Source organism: Bufo gargarizans, chromosome 2 (genome assembly GCF_014858855.1).
Source record: "Bufo gargarizans isolate SCDJY-AF-19 chromosome 2, ASM1485885v1, whole genome shotgun sequence".
Lineage (NCBI taxonomy): Eukaryota > Metazoa > Chordata > Amphibia > Anura > Bufonidae > Bufo > Bufo gargarizans.
The window spans coordinates 712,786,354-712,803,862 of record NC_058081.1 but is presented as its reverse complement, the minus strand read 5'-3'; the positions used below and the strand labels follow the sequence as shown (position 1 = coordinate 712,803,862).

The 17,509-nt window shown below is 36.7% G+C and overlaps 1 protein-coding gene and 1 long non-coding RNA gene across 2 annotated transcripts in view; both read left to right on the top strand.

Moving 5' to 3' along the window:
• LOC122926346 (collagen alpha-1(IV) chain-like) overlaps positions 1–17,509 on the top strand; it is an 875,364-nt gene that overhangs the window by 42,381 nt on the left and 815,474 nt on the right. The gene's annotated exons all lie outside the window — the stretch shown is intronic.
• LOC122925957 lies at positions 10,667–16,338 on the top strand. The gene is made up of 5 exons (XR_006387647.1): positions 10,667–10,721; positions 12,114–12,152; positions 13,195–13,224; positions 13,349–13,402; positions 16,217–16,338. It is a non-coding gene; the product is annotated as an uncharacterized LOC122925957 (long non-coding RNA).

The following is a 17,509-nucleotide window of genomic DNA, read 5'->3' as shown; positions in this document are numbered from 1 at the left end:
GGGAAAAGTTGTCATTTGCCAAGATATTTCTCTCACCCAGCATGGGTATATGTAAAATGACACCCCAAAACACATTCCCCAACTTCTCCTGAGTACGGCGATACCACATGTGTGACACTTTTTTGCAGCCTAGGTGGGCAAAGGGGCACACATTCCAAAGTGCACTTTTCGGATTTCACCGGTCATTTTTTACAGATTTTGATTGCAAACTTCTTCTCACACATCTGGGCCCCTAGAATGCCAGGGCAGTATAACTACGCCACAAGTGACCCCATTTTGGAAAGAAGATACCCCAAGGTATTTTTTGATGGGCATAGTGAGTTCATGGAAGTTTTTATTTTTTGTCACAAGTTAGTGGAATATGAGACTTTGAAGAAAAAAAAACAAAAAAAAACCATCATTTTCCGCTAACTTGTGACAAAAAATAAAAAGTTATATGAACTCACTATGCCCATCAGCGAATACCTTAGGGTGTCTACTTTCCGAAATGGGGTCATTTGTGGGGTGTTTGTACGGTCTGGGCATTGTAGAACCTCAGGAAACATGACAGGTGCTCAGAAAGTCAGAGCTGCTTCAAAAAGCGGAAATTCACATTTTTGTACCATAGTTTGTAAACGCTATAACTTTTACCCAAACCATTTTTTTTTGCCCAAACATTGTTTTTTTATCAAAGACATGTAGAACAATAAATTTAGCGAAAAATTTATATATGGATGTCGTTTTTTTTGCAAAATTTTACAACTGAAAGTGAAAAATGTCATTTTTTTTCAAAAAAATCGTTAAATTTCGATTAATAACAAAAAAAGTAAAAATGTCAGCAGCAATGAAATACCACCAAATGAAAGCTCTATTAGTGAGAAGAAAAGGAGGTAAAATTCATTTGGGTGGTAAGTTGCATGACCGAGCAATAAACGGTGAAAGTAGTGTAGTGCAGAAGTATAAAAAAGTGGCCTGGTCATTAAGGGGGTTACAGCTAGGGGGGTTGAAGTGGTTAATAGTATGGGCGTTTTCTGACACAACAATGCTTATAAATGTCATTTTTTAATTGTTTACTTATTTTGCTTTCTGGGAAAAATGTGTGACTTTTTATCTATTTTTTTAGTTTTGAAATTATTTTTTTTTTACTTTTTTTACCCCTCAGGAGGATCCCAACTTGCAATCATTAGATCGCAATTTATATGTATAAAGTAATGGTATTATATTCATTACCATGTACAAAGATTGGCACTGTATATTACAATTTATTGCTACCACCTGCTTTCCTGAATTGTAATATACAAGTAATTAGCCTAAAAGCCAAGTACCACCCTGGCTTATTACTGCAGTGGAACGTCTTTACCAATCTTTACCTGGGAGAGGCTTTTCTGCCCAGGAAACACAAAGTTCTGGGTTTTCAGCCTCTCAGATGCCATGGTCACATTTGACCAAATGTCTCAGATGTCTAAGGCTATAGCTCAGGTGTCTCAGACACTTAGCACAATAGTTTGTGGTGTGAAACAGCAGGCATCCATTTGCTGTGGTGACCATCTTTAAAGACCCACCATCTTTAATAGAACATTACATGTCATGGGGCGGTTAATGAATGTATCCCCATGAATATATCTATTCGTATGGCCTTGAATAGCAGTTGAGCTGCAGTAACCTGGCACAACCTCTGCACAGTGGACAGAACTGTTCCTCCAGCTCCATCAACTACAGTATGTTAGGTCCTAGTGCCAGCAACTGCTACATGCAGCTGTTTGTAGGGGATGCCACGTGTCAGACTGATATTGATGAGGATTGGTTATCAATATTATAATATAGTCTGGAAGACACTTTGAAGAAATGTAGTGAGAGAGTGGTAAACTACTGACAGCAAGAGAAAGGGTCTGGAAGAGCAGGACAACATATCTTTTGTGAAGCTTTTGATCCTGACAGATTCTACTCTTGCAAGTGTCTAGTGCAAGGCTTCACTGTGAAGTGTACTGTCCTTTCTGCGTTAAGCTTCTCATCTCTGCTCTGAGTGACAGTTGTGTCATCCAACCAGGAGATCACTACAGATTTTCGAAAGCAGAAAGGAGGGAGTTGAATGCAGCTTCATATTCACACTTCTCCTTTTGAGAAGAGCACACTGAAAAGCTGTGTGTGTACCTCTTTACCCATTCCCTACCTAGTACTGGCAGCATCTTAGCATGGTCTGCTGACAGACTCCCTTTACATAGCAGAGAATAAATAAATTGCACAATCTCCTGAGCCATCACTAGCATTCTAAATAGGCTAGTTTACCTATAGCTATAGTATGCCTCTGGAGTGCAACCAATCTCATGTAAATAAATAGATTTTAAATTGAGCACCCTGGCTATTCACAGTAGGCACTAGGGTGGGTTGCTTACTGTGTTACTATTGAGCTTAGTGTATAAATACCATGCGATTAGCTCCAAAAGTTAAGAGTGCACCATGCATTTGCAACATACTGTCCATTCACTTCTATGGGAGTTCTATGGGAGTTCCAAGAGCGAACTCAGCTATTTTTGGAAGATCCATAGAAGTGAATTGAATACACACCATTCATACACAGATGCTAGGCTAATCTTCATTCACATTTGGGGCCCTGTTCTGGGGATAGAAGCAGATCTCAGTGGTGGGACTCACACCTACTTTACACTGATCCCACCATCTGAGATGATACAACTCCTTTAAGGCTCAGGCTTCACTGACAATTTGGGTTTTAAGGCAGTAGCATCAGATGAAAAGAGTCCCTTTAAGTATAATTCTAACTACAAGCTTCATTTATAGGCCTAAGGAGACCCTCACATGGAAAATACTTTGTTACGGCGTTTATGGATAACTCATTCTCCAATGGCAGCCCTTCAAGGGATTTCCTGTTCACTGGAACTGCACCTTCCACCACAGTAACTGTCTCCATCAGTAACTCCAATTTCAAGAAGTATGTCACAGTTGCAAAAGGAGAAACAGTAACAGTTCAACTTCCACCAGCTTCAGAGAACAGAGGATCTGGAATATGTCCATGTGGCGCCATCATTAAATCTGATCAGGATATCACTGTGATGTCCCGCAACGTTAAGGAAACCAGTGGAGATGTTGCTTTGATTTACCCAGTTGATCAGTGGGGAACTGTATATTACATAATTACCCCTACCAATGGACCTTCAAGCCATTCTACACAGTTTGGTGTTCTAGCAAGTGAATTTTTAACAACAGTCACCATCATCTTCAGCGGAACAGTTCAATTCAATGAGAGGTATTATCAAGTGGGCGACATATTGACTATAAATCTGCAGCCATTCAACTTTGTGCAGTTTCAGAGTAAAGATGACCTCTCAGGGACCAAGGTGACCTCTCAATTTCCTGTTGCTGTCCTAGCTGGCCATTCATGTGTTCCTACTTATGCAGATTGTAGTCATGTGTATGAACAGCTTCAACCTTTTGAAAGTTGGGGAACTTCCTTCTTTGTCCCAGGCTTGTCCTTCCAGTCAAACTACGATCTAGTATATGTCTTGGCTTTTAAGACTACTTGTCTCGAGTACCAGTCAGGTGAGCAAAAGCAAAAGACCATTATAGAAGCAGGAAAATTGATGAAGTTTGAAGTCTCTGCATATTCGTCCTTATCCGTGCACAGCTTGGAGAGAATTCAGGTATTGCTTTTTGGCACTAGTGGAAAATTTAGAAGCAGAGGATTTGGACCATTCCTGACCAAAATACCAGACATTGAGTCTTTTAACCTTGCTTATAACATCATTGGACAGGAGGATTTTGAAAATAATTTGGCCATTATTATAGCAAAGACTTCAAGTGTTTCTGAAATCACGTTCAATGGGGAAGATCTTAGAAGGGAAAGTTGGACAGAATTTCCTCAATCTGAATATTCCTGGTTAGAATATAATTATGGGATGGACTCCAACTCCAACACGATGCAACATTCCACAATACCTTTTGGTCTTCTATCTATTGGTTACACAAGAAATATGGCCTATGGGTCAGTGGCACCGAGTACACAGGGTAGGTATTTTGTATTTTTCACTATTTGATGTTTATTGTGTCTGATTTCTGGACTTCACAGTTTTTCACATTATTATTCCAGGTCCTGGAGGTCAATTACCTGAATCAAAAGGTAAATCATGTCTGCGCATAATAAGAAAAATATGGCATTTGTAGCCATATAAACTTAAAGGTTATGTATATCTTCAGATATAATTTTTTTAATGATTGCATTTTACTTATTTTGGGCAAAAAAATATATAATTATTTCAATTGGTTTTTATTACAAATATTGTGCCACAAAGGCTTAACTGTTTTTTTAGCTGTGTGAGTGGTACTTTCACTTTCCCTGTGCCTGTCATCTAATAATCCTTATCTGTAACTTGATAAAAGGTCATAAACACTTATTTAAGCCACATTCTTATTGGTAAGATAATAATTGAGTTATTATCAAGTGTCTAAAAGGTCAGAGATAAGAGATAAGGAGCCTGTCAGCACCCTGTCTGACCAGCAGAGAGAAAATTCAGAACCATCTACTAGATAAACTCAAAGCTGTGCTGGGAAAATGTCTCAATATTTTTTTAAAAAGAATAACGGAAAAAGTGATTTTAAACTCAAAATGAGTACAATGCAATAATAAAAAAAGCCACCAAAGGTGTACATAGCACCAACTGCATTCTCCTCCTCCTCTTGGTCATGCAGTTAATGCAAAAAAAATTGCAATCCCTGATCTGTGATACCATATATTAACTGAACTTGAGGTAGATATAATATGACTTACAGATGTAATTTGGCATAACACTTCATTATTGCATGAGTTTTTCAAAATCTTTGGCTGATATAAAATTTTGTGGACAGTTTAACAAAGATACATTATGGTCAAGAGATCTAATGGTTTATGACTGGTAATACTGATTCTACATTGAAATTAGAAGTTCATTTACTCTACATCCACAAAAAAAAATCTATATTATCAGATGAAAGGAGATTTATATCTGTACATTGAATTAAATTTACATGTTACATTATGTTAATTTCCTGCTAATTTTGATGTAAAAAAAAAAGTCCATATATTTACAAAACTATATGGAAATTTTACAAGTCTAAAATAACTTTTTTATTAGAATTTTTTTTTAATTTTAAATTTTTAATGTTTCTGCATCTTTCCAATTATGTGTTTTATATGTTATGGCTTATATATACATATACAGTATGTTATGTTTGTGCATACTTACCAATTATGTATTTTAATGTAACCATTATGCGAGGGGTCTTCAAAAAGTTTCCACAATTTTTTTAAACTTACATTACATTACATTATTTTCTACATAGTCACCTTCCTTTGTGATACATTTTTGCAGAGCTGTACCACTTCAATGCCATCAGTAAAAAGTATTTCAGCATGTAGCCACTGATTCATCATATCATCATTGCTTCCATATCATCATCACATAAAAATATTCTTCCCCTTAAAGCTTTTTTGAGTGGTCTAAAAAAGGTGGACATTAGCTGGCGCTAAATCCGGACTATAAACTGGGTGTAACACAACCTGAGCTACAGCATGGGGTGGACATTGTCATGCAAAAGCATGAGTCCCTTGGACATATTTCTTCTTTTCATGTGTCATCTTTTCATTTGTGACAATTGTTCCACGTTCCTTATAGGTCTCGAAATTAGGCCCCGAGAGTCCTAGAAGACAGTCAACATCAATTTTCCTGCAGATGGTGGCATCTTGAATCTCTTTGCTACAGGAGATGATGGATGCTTCCACTGCATACTCAGCCTCTTGCTTTCGGGCTTGTAGGGGAGAACCCACGTTTCATTGGCAGTGACTATCTGCTGCAGATAATTGTCATTGTTTTCACAATAACGGACCAAGTTATCTACGAGAGAGAACTTTATCTCAATACTGAGCACACAAAAAGTGTATGATAGAATTCTGTTCCTCTTTGGTGTAATTTATAAGTTTCACAGCCATCTTCATCACAGTGTGACGACTGTAATACTAAACTGCAAGATCAGCCGGTTTGCCAGACTGACTAGTCACATGAAAATCTCAGATATGACCAATTATTACTCCTCCCGTCTTCACTGTTTCCAAAGGAAATTAAAAAATGCTGAAACTTTTTGAAGACCTCCTATATAAGCATAATATACTTTTAAAATACTTCTCCATCTTTATTGTCCAGCTCATGACTTTAGGAGCAAAAATTTGCACTAGCACTATCATTTTTTAAAATAAAATGTATTTAAAATATAAAATGATATCATTTAAATCCTAAAATATAAAATCAGTAAACTTTAAAATAATTAAAAGTGACATACAATATTTTTTGCATATAAATACAATAAGGGAATTCATATAATTTTTATCACATAATCTCAATTTTCTTTATTCTGGTAAATAATATTTTATTTGCTGTTTTATTTTTTTTCATATATAAGGTGTGCAAGTAGTTAAAGAAGAAAGAAAAGGGCAAAGACCAGGATTACTACAGAGTCTTATACGTGAGTATTGATTGAATATAATATTTCTATTTTTTTATTTGAATGTTTAAAAAATGCTGGTAGATATGCTTATTTTTAACAAAATATCTATAAGCTTTATTCATGGCTTTGTTTTATTTTTACAATATATATTTAAACAGATTTTTTTAAAAGCAACTAACTTTTTTCAAATATATATATTTTTCCAAAATCTAACTAAGACAATTCTCCATCTTAAACTTCACAATTAACCTTGTCAAGTTAAATCTCCATTTTTCAACCATGTATTGATTGACTAAAATGTTGCTTAAATTCTATCCAATGGGGTGCCTGATGTAAAACCCAAAAATATAAGAAAAAATATATAAGAAAAAAATGTAATGTTTTTTTAAATGTTTTTACCGTAATCATTTATCTTAATTATAGTAGTTTAGCATTAAAATTATTTTGAGTAATTAATCAATGAAAATTTTTGTTTTTCAGATGTCGGTGGAAATATAATATCAAATACAGGTGGAGTTATAATAATTAAATATTGTTCCTTTTCTAAGTCTTTAATTTGTTCAGGGCCATCATGACTGACAGCTTTATTATCATAGACAAATTCAATAAAAAAGGGTTCTTACTTGAGGTATAAACAGGACCAAAATTAGGTTAGATGGTACCTAGAATTTTCTATGATGCCCCTCCTTTTCTCCTAGATATAAAGAAAAAAAAATGGATTTTTTTTTTACAGCTGTGTTCCCATAAATACTAGGATTAGGATATACTGTGTAGCTGAGGAAGAGTATTTCCCCATCATATAAAATGAATATAAAAGTTAAACAAACATATGTCAAATAGAGAATCTTCACAGAGACCTGCCCTATAGAAACCTATATTTAAGCTACAGCAGATCATCCTCTATACCAGGGGTGGCCAACCTGTGGCTCTTGAGCCACATTCGGCTCTTTGCTTCTTCAAGTGAGGCTCTAGCTGTGAAGCCAGGGAGCAGTCAGGCTGGCTATCTTTCCACCCCGTGCTCAGATCTCTTTTCCTGATCGGGCACTGTTACTACTTTGCAGCTCCAGCTTGCTCTCCACTACATCCTGATGCACACAGTGTGAGAACGTAGTATGTGGAGACACGCACTATGACCTGACGTTGTGCTCATCAGGTCACAGTGGAGAGCGTGTCAGACCTGCAGAGTAGAAGATGCCCGAGCAGGAGCCCAGTGCCTGATCAGGAGAGGGAAGAGATTTTTTTAAATTATAGAACTGAGCATGGGAGGTTCTTGTCTGAGCATGGGGGGGTCCTGATCTGAACAATGGGAGCCTGATCTGAGCATGAGTGGGAAGATCTGAGCATGAGGGTAGATCTGATCATGGGGGTCTTGTTTGAGTATGGGTTGGTCAGGTCTGAGAATTGGGGTCAGATCTGAGAAGGGGGGAGATCTGAGCATAGGGGGGATCTGAGCACTGAGGGTCTGACACTGGGAGTCTGATTTGTGTTGTCTGATCCGAGCATTGGGGGTCTTTTTTGGGGGGTCTGATTTGGAGGTCTGATGAGGTTAGGGGATCTTATTGTAGGTCAGATTAGGATTGGGGATCTGATTTAGGAGTCTGATCTGTGGTCTGATGAAAAATATATTTTTTCTTTTTTTCTCTGCTAATGAAAAATAAGAAAAATATATAATGTTTTATCTTATTTTTCTTTGTTAAAACCTAGGTGCATCTTGTAGGGCAAAAAATACCGTGACTTGTGTGTAAATATATAGCTTGTGGCTCCTGGTAGTCATACGTTTTTTTTGGGGGGCTCTTTGTGTATGTAAGGTTGGCCACCCCTGCTCTATACTGTCTGAATTTGTGAGTATGAACTCCTCATCACAGTACCAGCGAAGTGCATGCGATTTTAACCAATTTTATAAACACACTTTTATAAACACACAATGTAGGCTTTATGCTAGCTGTGAAGCACAGAAACCAGTGTGAGTGACGCTACTGATGTGATAAGAGACATTAGTCCTATCTACAATAAACACACAATACAATAGACACACATCCTTTTTATGGTCTTGCAGGGACAGTGTGGGGTATGTGAAGAAGATATATTTAGTTAGGTTGATTGAATTCCTACGTAGAAAGTCAGGTTTTATCATTAGGGACACCATAGGGTGAGTTATTTGTATGTCTTACAGCCAGGGCTCCTGCAGCTGTTCACAAGTCCCATGTATACAGGGTGCTGCACTGCTGCACAGAGACCCCTAAAAAAAGAAACAGTACATTAGTTAATTTTTTGTCCAAAAATCTGCTACAAAGCTCCTGCAGTTCATAAGTTTATAAGTGTAAAATTGGGGAGGTTTGTTTTTTTTAAATAAAAAAACCTATTACAATTTGTGCATTATAGTGATTCAGTTGCCAGTGTGGTTGCAGCCAGGGGATGTTTAATTGGGCCTGTATTTTTTGTTGCAATTTATATTTTTGTTGCAATTTTTTTACTTTTTATGATTGCGATAATCATATTCTAAATCACTGTTTGTTCCAATGCTAGCGCATGTGTGTGTATAAACATGGACAGGTATTCTCCGCTCCACCCCCCGTAAGGCATACTTTTTGGATCACTTGTCCAGAGTAAAGCACAGTTTTTTTACCTTTTAAAAAGCATAACAAATCCCACAGTGCAATGTGTCCTTGAACAGGCTGCTAGCACCGTCAACCATGTGCTTACCCATAGCTATACATGTCAGTGTCACTATGACATTATTTACTACTGTTGAATTTGCATTAAAGTGTTTGGGGAAGGGGGAGAGAGAAAATTTAAAAAATAGAGAAAGACAACAGAGTAAATATGAGTCCTGAGAGATCTCAGAGATAATTGCATTAGTTTTGGTTTATGTTGAATCGATTTGGTCCCAAATCATTTTTTATTTTTTTTGCTGATTCATTAGAATTGGATCTAAAACCTATTTTAAGAGATGCACTCATCTCTGATTCAGCCTAAGGCGCTGTGATAAATCTGGTGCACAGCTAGACAGCCTAAGTTTACACTATCTACTATTAGTCAGTCGGAACCTTTGTCTGCTTTATGGTTTACAGACTTTTGTTTTTTGCAATATAATGTCACATGGAGTCACTTCTCAGGAATTTTTACATAGAAAACGAGTTAAATGGGTCACCCACACAATACACTACTGGGACTCCGATCGGAACTTCCACAGCCACCAATGATGGGGGGGAGATGGGGGAGGGTGCACCATGGCAGCCAGGACTTCAGTAGCATCCTGGTTGCCATGGTAACCGATCGGAGCCCCAGCAATACACTGCTGGGACTCCGATCGGAACTGCCGCTGCCACCAATGATTTTCTTTGGGGGGGGCACTCGCCACTCACCACATGAATTTGGCGATCCCTACGTCACTGACACTTAGCCTGTTCAGGCTCCTGCCTTTAGCAGGAGCCTTATCAGGCTTAGATATACCATGGCAAGCCAGATGCTTGTAAAGGCGTCCGGTTGCCATGGTAACAATCAGGGCTGACACAGCAGCGCAGCGCCCGATGGTGGGTTACGCTCGGCCATCCTCAAATCCAAAGAAGTGGGGAGGCACAGTTATACACAGCAGCGCAGCCTCGATCTCCTCACCATTCACTGAGGAGATCAGGGCTGCGCTGCTGAACTCTGAAAGACCGGAAAGCTCCCCTCCTCCTCCTTCTACACTATTCTCTGATGCACCGATCCGCTGATCTATAATTATTTATGCTGCGTTTAGAATGGAGCCGCACATGCGCGGCTCTGTTTTAGACGCGGCACAAAAGAATATAGATCTGCACATGCGCGGCCGCCCAGAATGCACATGCGCGGCCACTGGATGCCGGAGGTCTTCTGCGCAAGCGCAGCCCATGGGTGCGGCCGGCGAGCGGTGGCCGTATCCATGGGCAGCGAAGATAAACAATTGATCTGGAGAATTCGATTTTACAAAGAACAGTATGTTTTTTGAATGCTATATATTTAGAAAAATGTTCACTTGGCGGTATACAATTTAATCAAATATGATGATGAAGATAGGAATACCCCTTTTAAACAAAGCAAAAAATGATTTCATTAAAGTGCGGTAACTTTTTGCAGGGCATAAAAACACATGTTTTATCTTCATGTTGGTAGGAAATAAATCACATAGACTTTACCATATTAAAGTATTGTACGTGTTTGTTTGTTTCTTTTTGAAGGTGAGTTAGTAAAAGGAATTGGTGAAACAGCAGGAGATCTGAAAAATTCAATAAGTGAGTAATTACGGAAATATATTTTTGGAAGTAGTGTAAGTTGCAGTATCGCTAACAATGCAGTTGTCAATGATTTTATAGTAGTAAAAAGCTACTTTCACACTTGCATTGTTTTCCAGTATTCAGATTCGGCAGGGAAAAAAAGTTTCTGTTTAGTCCTCATACCTTCTGAATGAAAAAAAAGATCCATTTAGGAGGCATCAGGATGTCTTAAGTTCAGTCAGCAGTCAGTTTTGTGACCAGACAAAACACCGCCACAAACTGCATTTTTTTTGTCCGGTCACAAACAAGGAAAAAAATGGATCCAGCACTGAAAACAATGTAAGTCAATGGTGAAGGATCTTCTAATTATGGAGACAAAAACACTGGATCTGTCACCAATTGACTTTCAATGTATTTAGTGACGGATCTGTTTATTTCCGTTTTGATGGAATAGATGCATCCTGACATGTAAAATCAAATCAAAACAAATCAGTTTAGTTCCAGTATTGAGGTCCTCTGCTGGATCTCAAAACCGGAAAAAACAACGCAAGTGTAAAAGTAGCTAGTTGTGACAATTTGACATAAAGAGTGGCATAAATTGCCACAGGGCAAAGGCAGTTGAAGTTTTGAAAGCAGCAGTATATTTTACTTTGAGGACATCTTTCATGAAAACATAGTTGTGTATTCCATTATGGCTTTCCGTTATAACATGGTTATAATGGAAAATAACGAAATCCATAAGATGGAAGTCAAAACGGAAGCCTTTAAGCCTTTAAGACGCATTCCGTTTTGATCTGTCATAAAAGAAGTCTATGAGTATCATAACGGATCCATCTGGTTCCCTTTATGCAAGACGGAAAACAAAATCCTGTCAATAGGACTTTTTTGTCCATTCTGCATAACAGGAACCAGACGGATCCGTTATGATTCCCATAGACTTCTATTATGACAGATCAAAACGGAATGCGTTTTAAAGGTTTCTGTTTTGACTTCCATAATAATACAAATCTATGGGCAGCATTACGGATCCATCCTGGTTTCCGTTATGCAGGACTGGATTCCTGCACAATGGATCTGTTATACTGCCCATAGACTTGTATTATGAAGGATTAAAACGGAATGCCTCCGTTTTGACTTCCATCTTATGGATTCCGTTATTTTCCATTATAACAATGTTATAAAGGAAAACCATAACGGATTACATGACGCTGAAGTGAACCCACCCTTATGTTTATTTTGCATATTTTTTAGAAGTCAAAATATATTTTAGATATAAAATGCTAATACATATAATTGAATATATTTAAGAAAAAATTGTAACAATTAAATGACATAAATATATATAAATTAAATTATATTTCTTTAATATGCTAAATTATATTATTTATTTTTTTGCTATCTGGCCATTAGTTGGTGGAGAAAATCATGGATTAATACCAAGTATAATAGGTGAGTAGAGATTGGATACAATTTTTAATTTAAATATTTAATTTTAAAATTTATCTTAGTTTTTTAATAGTTTTAAACACTTTATAAAGCTTTTTTTTAGCTGTTCAAAGAAAGTTTTATATTTTTTCCTACAATTTCACTTTAGAAATTCACCTTCTCAAACTTCAGCACTAACTATGTCAAGTCAAATTTTGTGTATACTAATCCCTTCTGTTTCTTATTATCACACATTTATGGAATGAGATAAACCTTAGGCCGTGTTCACATCAACGTCAATAGAACAGAAAAAAAAGATCCTTTATTTTTAGCATCTGTTGTGCTCATTTTGCATCCGCTTATGTCAGTTTCATCAGAAATCCATTATTTTTGACAGGAGAAAAAGTCCTCAGCACAGGACTTTATATCCCCTTAAAAATAACGGGTCTCTGACAGAACTGAAACGGTTGCAAAATGAGCAAAAATGTATGCTCAAAATAAAGGATCCATTTGTTTTTAATTTTTCTTTACTTCTGATAGATCAGAAAGATGGAAAACAAAACAGCGAGCTGAAAATTACTTTAATAAAATACTCTACAATGGGGTTCTTGACATGACATACAAAAAAAACCCATTTTTTATTTTAACAAAATATTCATTGTAATGATTCAGAGCTGAACCAGGACATAAACCCTTTTACACCCATTTAGCATGTATGAGTGGAACATTGAAGCATCGCAACGGGCAAGGGCTGTTTTGTTTACATTTTTACACTGCTAGGTGGAGGCTTCCACCTAGCAGTGATCCCGGTGACATCACCGGCACTTGTGGGCGGTCTATAGCGCTGCATTCCCATAAAGAGACCAGGTATGTCACCGGATCTAAAGAAAACAATAAAGCCCTTGCCCTGAGTGATACATGCTATAATGCCCCACTCATTGATGCTGAATGAGCAAAGAAGGGGTTATGCCTGGGTTCAGCTCTGAACCTGGACAAACCCTTTAAGTAAGACAATTAAAAGTTAAAGTTACTTATATATTAATTGATGTCAATATTATTTTTTCAGATGCTGGTGAAAAAGTTGTTAAAGAGACAGGTAGAGAAAAAATAATTATATTCCTATTTTCATAACTTTTCTGTCACCCTTGTTTTAGGACCATCAATCCTTCCAATACATATAGATAACACAATATATTAATGCACTGGTTTATTTTTTGAAGGTGGCATAATCCATGGAATTGGTGATGCATTTGGAGGGCTGGGAAAATGAAGAAGTGAGTATTTATAGTTGCGCAGTAGTAAGAAGCAGAAATACTAAGAGTATATTCAAAGACAAAATACTTGTACAGAACAATCAATAACATAATAGTTTTGGGCGCGAATATTTGAATTACGAATATTTATCGCGAATATCACAACTTTGAGAATTCACAAATATTTTGAATATAGTGCTATATATTCGTTTTTCGAATATTCATAATTTTTTTTACTTAAAAAATCGGCAAGGTAATGATCGCGTAATATGCAAATATTACACGATCAATACAGTCGTGGGTAAAAAACTAATCTATAGTGCTATATATTAGTTTTTTAGAATATTCAGCATTTTTTTTCATCTCCCTGCTTAAGTTGCTTGTCAAGGAATCATGACTTCAGATGGAAAAAAATGACGAATATTCTAAAAAACAAATCTATAGCACTATATCGAATTCTGTGATATATTAGTTTTTTAGAATATTCATCATTGACGAATATTCTAAAAAACAAATCTATAGCACTATATTGAATATAGTGCTGTATATTCGTTTTTTAGACTATTCGTCATTTTTTTTACTCTAAAAGTTGGCAAGGTAATGATCGCGTATTATGCAAATATTACGTGATCAATACAGACGTGGGTCAAAAAACGAATATATAGCACTATATTGAACATAGTGCTATATATTCATTTTTTGGAATATTCGTCATTTTTTTCCATCTGAAGTCATGATTCCTCCTTAAGCAGGGAGGAATCATAACTTCAGATGTAAAAAAATTAAGAATATTCTAAAAAGCAAATATACTGCATAGTACTATATTCAATATAGTGCTATATTTGTTTTTGACCTACGCCTGTATTGATCGCAAAATATTTGCATATTGCGCAATCATTACCGTGTCGACTTTTCAAGTTAAAAAAAGTAGAATAATTGATGAATATTCGACGAATATTCTACAAAATCACTCATCACTATTACATAATTGTACCAGCACAACTACTGGCAGCATATGGAAATAGTATAGGTGACAGTTAAATTTGACAGTTGCAGTAATTGTAATAGTATCAAAATTAAGGAAGTAGAGGTTTTGTTATAGGCAAAACTATCTGACAGAACTATGATAATAGTGTGTTCCTACAATTCAAGAGTAGTGTCAGCTGGCATACATTACTCATCATGCATATATTTTTTCTCCCTGATGAAAAAGAGTACCTTCCATGGTCAGTCAGTTAACAAGGCAATTGTTTCTTGAAGCATTCTGCTTCTCATGTCCTTCTAGAAGAAGTGGGATATTCCACTTTCCTTGTTTTACTTTCAGTTGAATCCTATATTTTGGGGTCTCTCTGGTTTGTCTGAATTGAAACCCACCAAATTTTGGTGAATTACGAATTAGTAGAATGGATTTGCATAAACTTAATTCTTACAAACCCAAATATTTAGCAATTTGTTTCAGGCCGATAAACAGACATCTATACTTAAAAAGCATGTGTAACTCAGCTTTCTGTCCAAAAGGATAAATAATCTTTAGTGTCTCCTGACTGTCATTGCTCAGCCTTTTAAACAGCAAAGTAAGGAAAACAACTAAGCCAGCCTCACAGATACTGCATTTTCAGGACAAAAAGCCTTTATCAGAGAAAGGAAATATAATCAGCTCTTCGAGTTAAAAGGTTTTGGGTAAACCTCTGGGTGTCTGGGTGGGTAATATACACAATATTTCTCACATGTACTAAATAGTTTCAAAGGCTTCAAATCTGCTGATTTTGAAGTGGTAGCCTAAACCTGTTCAATCAGTGCTTTTTTATATAATAAGATCTTTCATCTATTTTTATGGTTGTATCCCCACCTAGAGACATACTAGTTAGTTTTTATTTCTAAAAGGAAAGCAAATGAAACCTGTCTTACACCAGGAATCCAGCTCTTTCTGGGGAACCTCTCTTTAAAAGAGCTAAAATAAGAAACTATTTGGCTGCCTGAGAGGCCTTGGTTGGGGTACTATTTCTTCTTATGGAGGGTCTTGAGTATGCATAAGCAGTATAGTAAGCTAGTCAATGCTCCTCTGGATTTTTTGGGATTTTATGAAAATTAGCACCTCTTTCATCTGCTGACATCAGAGAGGCTCCAAAAAGCTAATTTGAATACCTCTCCCAGAAACCCAGAGGGGCATTGCCTGGACTACAATTCTCCACATACGTACTACATACACTAAATGCTCTCCCTATTGAGTAAGAGTATTCCCCCAGACAACTCATATATTGCCTAGAAACCCAGACTAGCATATTAATCTCTCTTAAGCTTTTTTGAAGTTCAGTACAAATTCTGAACTGGTAGAATTGATTTGCTCATTATTACTGTATCTATCTCTGTTCTGAGATGTGTGGTACACTTTGTTACCTTTAAAATAAAAGAAGCTCTGTAATACTCTGTCATGAGATATCTATCGTATATGTGTTTATGTTTGACCACCTAGCGGTAGTACTGGGAATTGCAGTCTGTCAAGGGAATTACTAGCATGCTACAGTAAACTAGTAAACTTTTTGCATTAGGAATTGGCGCCCTTAATTAAATTTGATGTAAGGTAAAGTTACGCACCTTCATATGAGTCATCCGACAATCTGTACCCACTCTTTAAAGGCAGCTTTATTACAATGTTCTCTAGTTATTATACTGCATATCTAGAGAAGTATACTTCATACCGTAGTACTCTCGCAAATTAGTAAAGTGCTGTTAACCATTCAAGCCTTTATCTTTGTAGTTTTAAGAGTAAGATGTCTTATTAATTTACATATGAACAAATATAGTATAATATTAATCACTGTCTCTGTACTGCAGGTTCTCCAAGCAACAACAGTTCTGAGTGTAATCTTGCTGTAAACCAAGTGATTGGAGAAATATCACCTAAATCAACAACACAAACTGGAATTTGCTCCTGACTAATTGCTTAAATATTATGACTATAATGACTGATCCAGTGAAACCAATAAACACAATCCTATAATCAAGTCTGGGATAAGAAATCATTTTTTTCCATTTTTTTTCCTTAAGGCTAATAATAATAATAATAATAATAATAATAATAATAATAATAATATAAAATGCAGCTATAATTGTCACGATCACCCTCAGTGGAGTTCACATGATGTGTGATTGTGGCTGGGCAGCCAATACAAAGACAATTGATCTATCTAAATGATTATATTCCCCAGTAATACCTCAAAAGTGCCACCACTAAAGTTAGTTTCAAGAGCTCACACTCTTACAGAAAGCCTTCAGTTACTCCCTATCTCTATATAATCCAAGTTTATGTTACTTAAATTCTACAATTTCCTCCCATACTATTATCTAAACAGGTAGCCCTATGTGCTTCACGCTTAGCACGTGGATTCGTTCAAGAACACAAGACAAAATGAATTATTGGGAGTTTACTATGACAAAAAGAGTCACAATGCTTATATACAGCGAGGAACAGAAGTATTTGAACACCCTGCGATTTTGCAAGTGCTCCCAGTTAGAAATCATGGAGCGGTCTAAAATTCACCTTGTAGGTGCATTCCCATTCTGAGAGACAGAATAAATAAATAAATTTCAGGAAATTACATTGCATGATTTTTTAAAAATGTATTGTCTTGCACTGCTGAACATAAGCATTTGAACACCTGAGAAAATCTGTGTTAATATTTGGTACAGAAGCCTTTGTTTGAAATTACAGAGGTCAAACGTTATTGACCAGGTTTGCACACACTGCATCAGGGATTTTGACCCACTCCTCCACACAGATCTCTTCTAGATCTGTCAGATTTCAGGGCTGTCGCTGAGCAACACAGAGTTTCAGCTCCTTCCAAAGATGTTCTATTGGATTTAGGTCTGGAGACTGGCTAGGCCACTCCAGAACCTTGATAGGATTCTTACGGAGCCCCTCCTTGGTTATCTTGGCTGTGTGCTTCGGGTCATTGTCATGTTGGAAGACCCAGCCACGACCCATCTTCAATGCTCTAACTGAGGGAAGGAGGCTGTTGCTCAAAATATCACAATAAATGTCCCCATTCATCCTCTCCTTAATACAGTGCAGTCGTCCTGTCCCCTTTGCAGAAAAGCACCCCCAACGTATGATGTTACCACCCCCAT